This window comes from Myxine glutinosa, chromosome 10 (genome assembly GCF_964187855.1).
Source record: "Myxine glutinosa chromosome 10, kmMyxGlut1.1, whole genome shotgun sequence".
Classification (NCBI taxonomy): domain Eukaryota; kingdom Metazoa; phylum Chordata; class Myxini; order Myxiniformes; family Myxinidae; genus Myxine; species Myxine glutinosa.
Window position 1 is genome coordinate 42699315 of NC_136270.1, and position 15328 is coordinate 42714642.

Below are 15328 nucleotides of genomic sequence, written 5' to 3' on the forward strand. Positions count from 1 at the left end.
CAAATCATCCCCATCACTCATCTCTTTCAAATCTTCCCCCTTGCCCCTCCCCTCCAAATCTTCCCAATCACCCATTCCTTTCAAATCTCCCCCCACACCCCTCCCCTCCAAGACTCTCCCTCGCTCCTCCCCTCCTAGACTCCCCTCTCACCCCTCCTCCTCAAAGCGTCCTCCCTGCTTCTTCCCCCTTCCAACTTTCACCTTCATCTCCCTCAACCTTCTGCCTCGCTCTTCCCCCTCGTCAAATAACACCTCACTGCGCCTCTCCCAATCACCATCAAACCTTTTGTCTGCCCCATTCTTCCCTTTCTCCAAGCTATTCTGTAATCTCCGACACACCTTCAACAGCTCTCCCTACCTCTTCCTCCTCTTCCACATCTTACCCTACTGCTCCCCCCCCCCCCCCCCCGTTCTGTATCCGATGCTCCCCCTTCCTCTTCCTTAACAGTATGGACCTCAAACATCGGGGGCCTTCGCTCAAACTTGTCTGATCTCTCCATACAGGTTGCTTCTGACAAACCAGACGTGATCTGTTTTACAGAAACTTTCCTCCTTCATGATGTCTCTGATTCCTTGGTATCTCTCCCAGGTTACTCCCTCCTCCGGTATGATAGACCTGAGCCTCGTCCTGGAGGTGGGGTTGCTATCTTTATAAAAAAACTCTCTTCCTCACTCGCCCTGCACTGCCCTCTCTCCACCTCACCCCCAGGAATACCTTTGGCTACGGCTTCCCCTTCGCTCCCACCTTTTGTTCATATGTGTGTTGTACCGTCCACCAAACAGTGATGACTCCATCTACATCTCGCTGTCTGAGAATATGGACCAACTTCTATCTACCCATCCCAACTCTCTCTTCCTCATATGTGGTGATTTCAACTGTCACCATGCCAGTTGGCTGGGTGTGGGTACCTCTCTCACCAGCCATGGCTCTTCAGCAAAGGACTTCCGTGACTCACTGGGACTGACACAATCTGTCAATTTCCCGACCCGGATTTCAGTCAACGGAGTATCTTCTCTTCTGGACTTGGTTATGACTAACTTCCCTGAAAATGTCTGCTGCTCTTCTTCTGCTCCAATCGGCTCTTCTGATCATGTGCTTGTTAAAGTGGACATCTCTCTGACCATTCTCAGAGAGCCTCCTCAGCGTCGACGAGTCTGGCATTTCGCTCAGGCCAACTGGCACAGTCTTCAAGCAGCCATCAATCATCTGGACTGGTCGCCCATCTCTACTGCCTCTGACATAAATTCTTCCTGGGAATTCTTCCAAAGCAAACTACTCTCTCTCATGTACAGATTTATCCCATCTCGTCTTCTGTTGTCATACCCTTCCTCCCATCCATGGTACACGGAATCTTGTGGTGAGGCTATTGCCCAGAAACAACTTGCTTTCGTCTCCTGGAAAGCAAATCCAACGGAAGGAAATCTCATTTCCTTTCACAAAGCCCGAAACAAGTGTGTGTCCACCCTCAGGAGAGCCAGGAAACAATATCTCTCCGTTCTCAGGACCAAACTCTCTTATCTGTCTCCCTCTTCCAAATCCTGGTGGCGTCTGGTCAAATCTATTTCTGGTGTTTGTTCCCCCTCCATCCCCTCCCTCACCTCAAATGGCCACACGGCTGACTCCGCACATGAAAAAGCTGAATGCCTCAACTATGTGTTTGCCTCTAAATCTTGTGTCCCAAACCCATCCCTCTCTGTACCCACCGTACCCAGTCGTACCCAGCTGATCCTGGACTCTGTGTCCTTTCCTCCTGACAAGGTGGAAAAGTTTCTGTCAACCCTCGACTCGGATTCTGCAACTGGACCTGACGGCATCAGCCCACGGGTCCTAAAATCCTGTTCTTCCGCTCTTTCACTCCCTCTCTCTGTTCTCTTCACCCTCTCTTTTGCTCAAGGTCATCTTCCATCTGCTTGGAAATCTGCCAACATCACCGCTTTGCACAAAAAAGGTGCAAAAACAAATCCCAGCAACTACAGACCAATCAGCCTTCTCCCAATTATCAGCAAAGTCATGGAATCCATCATTGCTTCAGATATGAAATCTTTCCTCTTCTCCAATGGCTTGATCTCTGATCATCAATTTTGTTTCAGACCTGGACACTCTACTCTGGACATGCTGCTTCTGCTTTCTCAACAATGGATGGAGGTCCTCAATGCCAAACAGGAAATTAGAGCAGTCTCCCTTGACATATCACGTGCCTTCGATACGGTCTGGCACCCTGCTCTGCTCACCAAACTCTCCTCTTTTGGTATCCATGGAAATCTCCACGCATGGCCGGCGGACTTCCTCTCTAGTCAGAGTCAACGTGTAGCCCTGAATGGGTTTCTCTCATCTCCTCTTCCTGTTCAGGCTGGAGTTCCACAAGGCAGTGTTCTGGGCCCCGTGCTTTTTCTGGTCTTCATCAATGATCTCTCTGACTCTCTTGAAAATCCTCTGTATCTCTTTGCTGATGACTCTACTCTCTGTCCCTCCATTCTTCATCCCTCAGATCGGCAGTCTGCTGCCTCCTCACTCTCTGCAGACCTGGACAAAATCACAGACTGGGCAAACAAGTGGAACATGTCTTTCAATCCTGAAAAATCTCACACTCTTACGATGTCTCTCCGAAAAGACCGACTGGACAACCCTCCCATCCACTTTCTGAATAATCCTCTCCAAGAAGTTCTGTCACTCAAGCTTTTGGGTCTCACTATCTGCCATGATCTTTCCTGGGAAAACCACATTTCAAATCTGGCCTCCAAAGCCAGTCGCCGACTGGGCATCCTCCGTCGTGTGAAGTCCTTCCTTGGCACACCTGAGCTCCTCACCACATACAAGGCTTTCATCCGCAGCTCAATGGAATACTGCTCTCCCCTCTGGGCTGGTGCTCCTCCCTCACACCTAGCTCGTCTTCACGCTGTTGAAACCAAAGCATTCAGAATCATTGGAATCTCCCACGATGAAGCTAACTCCAAGGGCCTCTCACTCACTCACTGCAGGCAGGTTGGTGGTCTTTCCATCTTCTACCGACTCCTCTCTGGCCTTGCCCCCCCAGCTCTCTCTGGGCTCTGTCCCACAAATATTCCTACAGGTCGCACAAGATCTGCCTGCAACCCTCTTATGGTCAAACTGCCAAAACCAAGACTCTCTGCTCACCTTCACTCCTTCATGCCTCTTTTCTCCCGCCTCTGGAACAAACTCCCTCACTCTCTTCAATCCCACTCCACCCTCCAAGTCTTTAAAACAGCTGTTCACCACCATCTCTTATCTTCCCACATCCAAAACCTTGATCTTTTTACCCCCGCTAATTTCACCCCAATTCCACTTTTTTGAAATACCAACTTCTGTCCTGGAAGTCCTTGGTGTCCTTGTGTTTTATACTTCTCCCTCCACCCCCCCCCCCCCCTTCCCACGCCTCCTCCCCCCAAGCCCTCTCCCTTCCACACATCTCCCTGCTCTCAAATGTTGTGTTTGTGTGATTCCCCTTCTCTCCCCATCTTGTTTCCGCTCCCTTTTTATATATTTTGTTTGTCTGGTTGATTTGTTTGTGAAGTAAATGTTAGCTGTTTCACGAGCCTCGATTCAGTATACAAAAAAAAAAAAAAAAAAAAAGCAATAAATAATATTCAAAGTGGAATGCTGAAAGAAAACACCAAGTTATTGCGATTCTCTCTGCAGGTCAGAAGGCGCCTCTGAATGTCATGTTTCTCCTCGCTATCCACGGACTGCCATGTTTTACAACTCAATTGAAGGGTGTTGGATGCATTCTTAAGGTACCCACACTGTCTATGGAGTGACGAACTTGAGCTACCAACTTGTACGCTACACATTAGCAACCTCCTGGGTGTATTTACTCGGGGGATGATGTCTTGTCAGTGCATTTTGCCATTCGTAATGTGTGGATCTCTAAAAACCTTGTATGATGTAAAAATATGATAACACCAACCTGCTCAAAGTCCTTGAAATAGGGCCAGGTGTCCAAACGCCTTTGGCGAATGATAACTGCGAAACGTGACAATATGTGAGCCACTTCTTCTTCAGCCTTTGGAGTCAGAATCTTGGTGTGCTGAGATTTGGACAGGCCAAAATGAAGAGGAGGAAAGGGGCATAGGAGAAAATGCACTAAGTATCACATATTTCTTATGTAGGCATGGGAGAGTAAGGAGGGGCTGGGGGGTCAAACATTCTGCTATTTTTGTATATATGATAAATAGGTGGCCCATGGAGGTATTCTATAGCTCTTCCATATGTGAAACCAAAGGCATGGGTTCACTTTGTCTGTCTATAGACATCAATCTTATGATTGAGGAAATACTTAATTTCAATGTAATTTTATATTTTGAACAGTGTAGAACACGAATAAGAACACTGACCGACAGCTTAGCAGTACAGTTGGACCCTGCTATTCGCGGTTGATAAAATGTGACCTGTTTCTCTATCCGCGGCCGTGTTCCGCCAATTCGCGATTTTTTTTCCTATGCGCGGCCATGTTCTGCCAATTCACGTTTTTTTTTCCTATTCTCGGCCGTTCTGTGAATTCACGGGGTTTTTTTTCCTATTCGCGGCGGTGTTCCGCCAATTCGCGTTTTTTTTTCCTATTCGCGGCCGTGTTCCACCAATTCACGGTTTTTTTCCCCCTATTCGTGGCCGTGTTCCGCCAATTCACGGGTTTTTTTTCCTATTCGCGGCCGTGTTCTACCAATTCAGGGGTTTTTTTTTTCGTATTCGCAGCCGTGTTCTGCCAATTGGCGTTTTCTTTCCTATTCGCAGCCGTGTTCCGCCAATTCGCGTTTTTTTTCCTATTTGCGGCCGTGTTCCGCCAAATTCAGGTTTTTTTTCCTATTCGCGGCCGTGTTCCGCCAATTCTCGTTTTTTTTCCTATTCGCGGCCGTGTTCCACCAATTCACGGTTTTTTCCCCCTATTCGTGGCTGTGTTCCGCCAATTCACAGGTTTTTTTTCCTATTCGCGGCTGTGTTCCGCCAATTCAGGGGGGTTTTTTTCTTATTCGCGGCCGTGTTCCGCCAATTCGCGTTTTTTTTCCTATTCGCAGCCGTGTTCCGCCAATTCACGGTTTTTTTCCCATTCGCGGCCGTGTTCCGCCAATTCAGGGTTTTTTTTCCTATTCGCGGCCGTGTTCTGCCAATTCAGGGTTTTTTTTTCCTATTCGCGGTCGTGTTCCGCCAATTCACGTTTTTTTTCCTATTCGCGGCCGTGTTCCGCCAATTCGCAGTTGTTGTTTTTTTCCTATTCGTTGCCGTGTTCCGCCAATTCACGGGGGTTTTTTTCCTTTTCGCGGCCGTGTTCCATCAATTCACGGTTTTTTATTCCTATTTGCGGCCATGTTCCACCAATTCACGGGGGGTTTTTTTTCCCACTCATGGCCATGTTCCACCAACTATGGGGTTTTTTTTTCCTATTCGTGGCCGTGTTCCGCCAATTTGCGTTTTATTTTCCTATTTGCGGCCGTGTTCCGCTAATTAAGGGGGTTTTTTTCCCCTATTCTCGGCCGTGTTCTGTCAATTCACGGGGGTTTTTTTCCTATTCGCGGCCATGTTCTGCCAATTCACGTTTTTTTCTATTCGCAGCCGTGTTCCGCCAATTCATGGTTTTTTTTTCCTATTCGTGGCCGTGTTCCACCAATCCACGGGGGTTTTTTCCTATTTGTGTTTTTCGGTTTTTTGTGGGGGAGCAAAAAAAAAAATTGCGAGCCATGGACATGACATTTATAAGACCCATCTTTCACCAGCGAAGCACAAAGCAGCTGGACCTACGTTAAAGAAAAACTTATTCCACGAGCCGGAAGCATGACCTGCTTCTACATTCGCTGCCGTGTGCTTTGCACTTTTATGGCTTTCGCGGGATATACCATCATTCACACTGTGAACAACGTCACGTGATATCCTGCTGCCGTTCACAGGTAAACAATGTTTTGCGGGATATACCATCATTCACACTGTGAACAACGTCACGTGATATCCTGCAGCCGTTCACAGGTAAACAATGTTTTGCGGGATATCCCATCGTTGACGCTGTAAACAGAGTCATGCGATATTGCACCAGCTGCATAACACGTCATCTCATCCCTGTGAGTTACTGTACAGAATGAAAACACTCCACAGTATCTATTAGTGCAATTGGCTGTCTCCCTTTTCCCCATTGAAACAATGGCACGGCATGTATTCGCGGACATTCATGGATTAATCGGCGGCATTCGCGGGATTTGCCTTGCCATTCGCGGTTGGTTCCTCAATATTTGCGGATTTTCGCGATTCGGGAACCAATCCCCCCCCTTTTCCATTGAAACAATCCTCCCCCCCCCCCCCATTCTCTCGCGAATAGTAGGGTCGACTGTACTTAGGCTCAGAATTTGCAATTTGTATGGTATTTTGTCCTGAGCACACGTCTAGAGAGAAGTAAGGTAATTGTTCTCGTTAGTCTGTTTGTCTGGCAGTTAAACAAAATTGAAAATCATTCCAAACAGGAAACTTCCTGTTTTTAAGGACTTCATAAAGGACACATAAAGGCCCAACAAACTAATATAAAGTGTTCAATAAGGTGGTGTATAAGACGATGTATCAATGACGGCAAACTTCCCAAAAACATTTCTACAGCTTTTAAAACTTTTACTTTATTTCAATTGAAATAAAAACTTGAACACTACAAAACATAAATCACACACTCACTTTCAAACCCCTCCTGTTTAGCAGTAGATTACTTGGATAAATTGAGATTTTGCAATTAAAGGGAAAATACTACAGAAGTAATTGATTGATTGAATGATTGTTTACTCCTGCGTGTTATCAAAGATGGAAGTTAACAGCCGACGGCCTTTATCATAACGGTCTTTTGTAATCATAGATACATTTGCTGTTGTGAGCTCCTCTCGACTTGGACAGATGACGGAGTCTGTTGGTGCCTTTTCCAGGTGACGAGCATCAAAAGCTGAAATCAAGATGGTTTCAAGAATTAGTTGGAGCTCAAACCAAGGGACGTCACAGTTGGTATAATTTATTTAATTCCCATAGCCAATAATTGATGGTAGTGCAAATTGTCCAAACTTTTATCAACATTAAACAAGTTTCAAACTGATAATCCATAACAATGAATGTTCTGTACTTTGGAGCTGAATTTTAAATCGTAATTATTAACTTGAAGGTATCACACATGATCTGACAAATGCTGTATGTACCATTTTCGACCATGTTGCAATAATCTCGATATCTGACGCGCCCATCAGAGGTGGAAAAAGCTTCTGCCAACACATTGATGTCCTGGCTGTCCAATTTGGTCACTCTTCCGACACAAAAGTGAAGCCCTCGTTCAAACTTGGGAGGGATGGAAGGAGAAAGAGAGAAAAGTGGCAGCAATGGAATGGGAAATGGAGGAGAATTTATGAACATAGTAAGCTCAATGGGGGCCGGTGCTGGGGTGCCTTCTTGTGGTGTAAGAGTTTCATCCACCACTTACACACTTCCATTGCCGACTAATTTTACCCAGCTGGGATGTGGAAGATGGATGGCCCTCTCATCCAAAGTGCTCAAATTCTTCTAGGTCATGATATGCCGGCCATTGCTGTGAAAACTATGAAGCATAATCTACGAACTCACCCTTTCAGATCTCGACCCCTGAGGCTGGACCGCATCTTGAATCTGGATCAGAAACTTAAACCTGCCCTTTGCAAAACCATGAGTTTTGCAACATGGAATGTGCTCACCCTCCACCCAGATGGCACCATTCCTATCTTATCGTGAGAACTATCCCACCTGAGGATCAATCTCACAGCACTCCTAGGGACACACCTACTTTATTGGGGCAAGACATTGAGCGAGGATTACTACTCTCTTTGGTCTGGCAGAACTGATGGTATCCATCAAGCTGGAGTGGCCCTTGCCAGATGACAAGATGACCAGATGACAAAGGCCCTTAATAGGTCCGCCACCGAATAGTCAGATCGGTCTCTTGACTGCCACTGGTAACGTCTAATCCACTGCTACCTGCCGCATGGTCGGGTAGTCGGTGACTAAATTGGCTACGCTCACTGGCTTGCCGCACACTATTTGAAATCACACACTATTCATCATACACTTTTCATCGTACACTATGCATCGTACACTTTTCATCAAACAATTTTCATCACACACTATTCATCATACACTATTCATCGTACAATTTTCATCGTACACTTTGCATCGTACACTATTCATCACACACTTTTCATTGTACACTATTCATCGCACACTATTCATCGTACACTTTTCATCATACACTTTTCATCAAACACTTTTCATCATACACTATTCATCATACACTTTTCATCGTACAGATTTCATCATTCACTATTTATCATACACTATTCATCATACACTTTTCATCGTGCACTTTGCATCGTACACTTTTCATCAAACACTTTTCATCATACACTTTTCATCATACACTATTCATCATACACTTTTCATCGTACAGTTTTCATCGTACACTTTTCATCATAAACTTTTCATCGTACACGATTCATCGTAAACTTTGCATCACACACTTTTCATCGTACACTATTCATCGTACACTTTGCATCATACACTTTTCATCATACACTGTTCATTGTACACTTTCAATCAAACAATTTTCATCATTCACTATTCATCATTCACTATTCATCATACACTATTCATCGTACACTTTTCATCGTACACTTTGCATCGTACACTTTTCATCAAACACTTTTCATCATACACTATTCATCATACACTTTTCATCGTACAGTTTTCATCGTACACTTTTCATCGTCCAGTTTTCATCGTACACTTTTCAACGTACATTTTTCATCATAAACTTTCATCGTACACTATTCATCGTACACTTTGCATTACACACTTTTCATCGTACACTATTCATCGTACACTTTGCATCATACACTTTTCATTATACACTATTCATCGTACACTTTTCATCAAACAATTTTCATCATACACTATTCATCATACACTATTTATCGTACACTTTTCATCGTACACTTTGCATTGTACACTATTCATCATACACTTTTCATCGTACACGATTCATCGTACACTTTTCATCGTACACTTTGCATCGTACCCTTTTCATCAAACACTTTTCATCATACACTATTCATCATACACTTTTCATCATACAGTTTTCATCGTACACTTTTCATCGTACACTTTTCATCGTACACTTTTCATCGTACACTTTGCATCACACACTTTTCATCGTGCACTATTCATCGTACACTTTGCATTATACACTTTTCCTCATACACTTTTCATCGTACAGTTTTCATCGTACAGTTTTCATCATAAACTTTTCATCGTCCACTATTCATTGTACACTTTGCATCACACACTTTTCATCGTACACTATTCATCGTTCACTTTGCATCATACACTTTTCATCATACACTATTCATCGTACACTTTTCATCGTACACTTTGCATCATACACTTTTCATCGTACACTATTCATCGTACAGTATTCATCGTACACTTTGCATCACACACTTTTCATCATACACTATTCATCGTACACTTTACATCATACACTTTTCATCGTACACTATTCATCGTACACTTTGCATCATACCCTATTCATCATACACTATTCATCGTACATTTTGCATCATACACTTTTCATCGTACACTATTCATCGTACACTTTGCATCATACACTTTTCATCATACACTATTCATCGTACACTTTTCATCATAAACTTTTCATCATACACATTTCATCATACACTTTTCATTGTACACTTTTCATCATACACTTTTCATCGTACACTTTTCATCGTACACTATTCATCGTACACTTTTCATCATACACTTTTCATCGTACACTTTTCTTCATACACTTTTCATCATACACTATTCATCGTACACTTTTCATCATACACTTTTCATTGTACACTATTCATTGTACAGTTTGCATCACACACTTTTCATCACACACTTTTCATCGTACACTTTTCATCATACACTTTTCATCGTACACCTTTCATCATACACTTTTCATCGTACACTTTTCATCGTACACTTTTCATCATACACTTTTCATCGTACACTATTCATCGTACAGTTTGCATCACACTTTTTATCACACACTTTTCATCGTACACTTTTCATCGTACACTATTCATTGTACACTTTGCATCATACACTATTCATCGTACACTATTCATCGTACACTTTGCATCACACCCTATTCATCATACACTATTCATCGTACATTTTGCATCATACACTTTTCATCGTACACTATTCATCGTACACTTTGCATCATACACTTTTCATCATACACTATTCATCGTACACTTTTCATCATAAACTTTTCATCGTACACTATTCATCGTACACTTTTCATCATACACTTTTCATCGTACACTATTCATTGTACAGTTTGCATCACACACTTTTCATCACACACTTTTCATCGTACACTTTTCATCATACACTTTTCATCGTACACTTTTCATCATACACTTTTCATCGTACACTTTTCATCGTACACTATTCATCGTACACTTTTCATCATATACTTTTCATCGTACACTTTTCTTCATACACTTTTCATCGTACACTTTTCATCGTACACTTTTCATCGCACACTTTTCATCGTACACTATTCATCGTACAGTTTGCATCACACACTTTTTATCACACACTTTTCATCGTACACTTTTCATCATGCACTATTCATCATATACACTTTTCATCATATACACTTTTCATCATATACACTTTTCATCACACACTTTTCATCGTACACTTTTCATCATACACTTTTCATCGTACACTTTTCATCATACACTTTTCATCGTACACTTTTCATCGTACACTATTCATCGTACACTTTTCATCATACACTTTTCATCGTACACTTTTCTTCATACACTTTTCATCGTACACTTTTCATCGTACACTTTTCATCGCACACTTTTCATCGTACACTATTCATCGTACAGTTTGCATCACACACTTTTTATCACACACTTTTCATCGTACACTTTTCATCATGCACTATTCATCATATACACTTTTCATCATATACACTTTTCATCATATACACTTTTCATCACACACTTTTCATCGTACACTTTTCATCATACACTTTTCATCGTACACTTTTCATCATACACTTTTCATCGTACACTTTTCATCGTACACTATTCATCGTACACTTTTCATCATACACTTTTCATCGTACACTTTTCTTCATACACTTTTCATCGTACACTTTTCATCGTACACTTTTCATCGTACACTTTTCATCGCACACTTTTCATCGCACACTATTCATCGTACAGTTTGCATCACACTTTTTATCACACACTTTTCATCGTACACTTTTCATCATGCACTATTCATCATATACACTTTTCATCATATACACTTTTCATCATATACACTTTTCATCATATACACTTTTCATCATATACACTTTTCATCACTCACTTTTCTTACTCATTTTCACTCCTCACCTGTACATCCTATCTCTTTTATTTATTTTTATGCAGCTCTTTTATTTAAGGCCTCAATTAGGACAATATAGTTCGCGACTGGAGCCTTCAACATAAAAAGGTGAAGCCCATATCACCCCACCGGCTTACTGCTGTACCCCAACATCATCAAGGACATATCATTATTTATATTATGCGCACACTGAGGTGGACAATGGTGTTCACAAGGACTCTTTCATGAGATACTATCCTCTGAGCTAGCCTGGACAACCTATCGCAATCCAGTTGTCAATGCAACAATTGGATTAGATTTTGTCGCAATGAGAGGAATTTTAGGCCCAGTATGTTCTGGTTCAACGAAAAATGACACTCATCTTCTCAACATATGTGTACTTCATGACCTTCAAATTGGAAGCTCCTGGTTCCTGAGGAAGCTCATATCAACAGTACACCTGGTACAACAATGATGGTGTGACCCGGAAAGTTATCAACCTCCTCTCCAGGTGTTGGTTTGTAAGTTTGCAATTCTGCAGTACCTGCAGGAGTGCCGGATTTGGCCCCTGTAACCTTTAACTTCTTTCTGGCTTTTTCCCTTCGTCTTCGTCTTAATATACAGACTTGGCATTTAATATGGAATATTTTTTTTTTCTTGACTTGGGTTTACTTTCTGAACTCAGCATATCAATCTGGTGAGTTTCTTTTACCCTTCGGTGATGTCTTTGTTGAAAGAACCATGTCACTGATTGTCTTTCGCAGCAAGAAGTCAATAACAGGATTATATCACAGGTGGCATGACAAAATGTAAGGACAGGTACATTTGACGATTGGCTTCACAATCGGGTATATAAGGGTTATTGCGTTCTGTATTAGTGGAAAACAACTGCTGCACGTCTACAAAAGTTATTGCCGCTTCCTCTGGAGATGGTCCATCAACTTGACAATGCTGTTTGTCATGGAGCGGTGGCTTTACGAAATTCTGGCATGAAACAGCGTGCTATTGCTCGGCAGTATGGCATCACTCAAGGTCAGGTGTCAAAGATCCTGAAACGAAATGCTCAGAGGGGTGTCCCTACTCCAATACCGAGGCCAGGGCGTCCACGCAGAACCACGAGGAGAGATGATCACCAGCTGCACCGGTTACTCTGCAATGGCCGTACCAAGTCAGCTAATCGGCTTAGGGCTGAGTGGCAGCAACTGACAAATGTGCCTGTATCCAGAAGGCTAGTCAACCAATGACTGGTTCAAGCAGGCTATCGTGCCAGGCGTCCCCTGAGAAAGCCACGCCTGACCAGACAACACAGCCAGCGCCGATTGCAGTGGGCCAGAGAGCACTGTCAATGGCAGCCAGGACATTGGAATCACGTGACCTTCAGTGACGAGTCTAGATTTCTGGTCTATCGTCAAGATGGCCACGTCCGAGTGCGCAGACAAGTGCATGAAGCCCACAACGAAGTTTGTATAGTGCCAAGAGTCCAAGCTGGAGGTGGTGGGGTGACCGTTTGGGCTGCTTTTCATGCAGGGGGCAAAACTGACCTGGTTGTTCTGAATGGAAACCTGAACCAGTTCAAGTGCAGGGTCATTCTGGAAGAAACATTGCTTCCATTTGCTCGTGCAGCCTTTCGAGGAAACTTTGTCTTCCAAGATGACAATGCATGGCCTCATCATGCTCGCATGATCCTACACTTTCTTGCTGACCGTGGTGTAGAGCATATGGAGTGGCCTGCCATGTCCCCGGATATGAATCCGATAGAGAACTTGTGGGCAGAATTAACGCGTCAAATCGACAACTTGGACCAGCAGCCCACCTCTGTGCGTGAATTGCAGCAGACTATTGTCACTGCATGGCAAGCGATTCCTGTCCAAACCTTGGCAAATCTCGTGAACAGTATGCCTCGACGTGTACGTGCTCTCCTGAATGCTCGTGGGGGTTACACGAAGTACTGAACTGTAATTTTACTGTCCGTAATCCCAGTCATAATTTAGCTTTTGTTTTTGTTGAAAAAAAATGTGGCTAATGTGCAAAATAAAGAGATACTTCTGGAAAACGTACAGAAGTTTAACACAGTACTGTCCGTGAATTGAGTTTGATATCAGTTTACATCACTTCCAAGGATCAATTTATTTGTTTCAAAATGTCAAATGTGGTTTTTGTTTCTTTTAAAGGTCACATTAACAAAATCTAGAATAATTTCAACATAATTCCAATGAACTTTTGGTTCTAAGACATCTTGAAAAGTAAGTTCACCCCCACAAAAAAAATATTCCATATTAAATGCCAAGTCTGTTTAAAGAAAGAGCAGATGTGCCCCAGTAATTCCTCCAACAATGTTGCTCTGAAAGACTCTGGCTCTCCACAAATACAAATTGGAGATAACTAATTTATTTACCCTTCTGACCCGTGTTGATGATGCTGAAGAATCATGGAACAAATTTAATTGTGAGGTTGTCCAGGTTGCCTCAAAACACTTGGTAAACCCTGAACTATGAAAAATAACAAAAAACCCTGGATTACCAAATCTACACTTAGAGTAATTGAAGCCAGGACAGATGGGTTATGAAGATTCATATTTGTTTCACGTTAGTTACAAGTAACTGAGAACAGAAAGAATCGTGCGATTAGTGGGGTGAGGGCTTAGCTGAAAACATGACTAAGTCACGGAACATGAAATCTCGGCTTAGAGAAAATGCATGAATGAAAACTGCGTGTTTGGGTAAATTGAAATGCCCCTTTTGAAGATGATCAATGGGGTGCTCGTCACAAAAGAAAGCCTTACCAAAACCAAAACCTTACCAAAAACAAACCAAATGGCGGCATGCTATCTTGGTCAGCCCTCTGTCACATTGCTGGGTTTTTAAGCAGCCATTTTGTACGGCCTGTTCAAAAATGCCTTTCCTTGGAACCACGATTACCTCTCACGGGCTAATTAAAGTACAGTGCATTCAGAAAGTATTCAGACCCCTTCACTTTTTCACATTTTGTTATGTTGCAGCCTTATGCTGAAATCGTTTAAATTCATTTTTTCCCTCATCAATCTACACTCAATACCCCATAATGACAAAGAGAAAACAGGATTTTAGAAAGTTTTGCAAATTTATGAAAAAAAAACAACTGAAATATCACATTGAAATAAGTATTCATACCCTTTGCTATGACACTTGAAATTTAGCTCAGGTGCCTCCCATTTCTCTTGATCATCTTTGAGATGTTTCTACACCTTGATTGGAGTCCACCTGTGGTAAATTCAATTGATTGGACATGATTTGGGAAGGCACACACCTGTCTATATAAGGTCTCACAGCTGACAATGCATATCAGAGCAAAAACCAAACCATGAGGTCGAAAGAACTGCATGCAGAGCTCAGAGACAGGATTGTGTCGAGGCACAGATCTGGCTGGGGAAGCCTACAAAAAAATTTCTGCTGCATTGAAGGTTCCCAAGAGCACAGTGGCCTCCATAATTCTTAAATGGAAGAAGCTTGGAACAACCAGGACTCTTCCTGGAGCTGGCTGCCTGGTATGGTCAAACTGAGTAATCGGGGGAAAAAGGCCTTGGTAAGAGAGGTGACCAAGAACCCGATGGTCACTCTGGCTGAGCTCCAGAGATCCTGTGTGGAGATGGGAGAAACTTCCAGAAGGACAACCATCACTGCAACACTCCACACATCTGGGCTTTATGGCAGAGTGGCCAGACGGAAGCCCCACAGTTCAATCTTGGTTTCATCAGACTACAGAATCTTGTTTCTCACAGTCTGAGATTCCTTTAGGTGCTTTTTTGCAAACTCCAAGTGGGCTTTCATGTGTCTTTCACTGAGGAGAGGCTTCTGTGAAGATTCGACCGTTCAATTTCATCCATGACCCTGGAATGCAGATTTTCCGGGA

At 42.9% G+C, this 15328-nt stretch overlaps 1 long non-coding RNA gene across 1 annotated transcript; it reads right to left on the reverse strand.

The window, feature by feature from the left end:
• Nucleotides 1-3978: 3978 nt before the first annotated feature.
• LOC144894138 (uncharacterized) lies at nucleotides 3979-7307 on the reverse strand. The gene is made up of 3 exons (XR_013624846.1): nucleotides 7171-7307; nucleotides 6844-6923; nucleotides 3979-4046 (listed from the first exon to the last, which is right to left on the reverse strand). It is a non-coding gene; the product is annotated as an uncharacterized LOC144894138 (long non-coding RNA).
• Between the last annotated feature and the right edge of the window lie 8021 nt (nucleotides 7308-15328).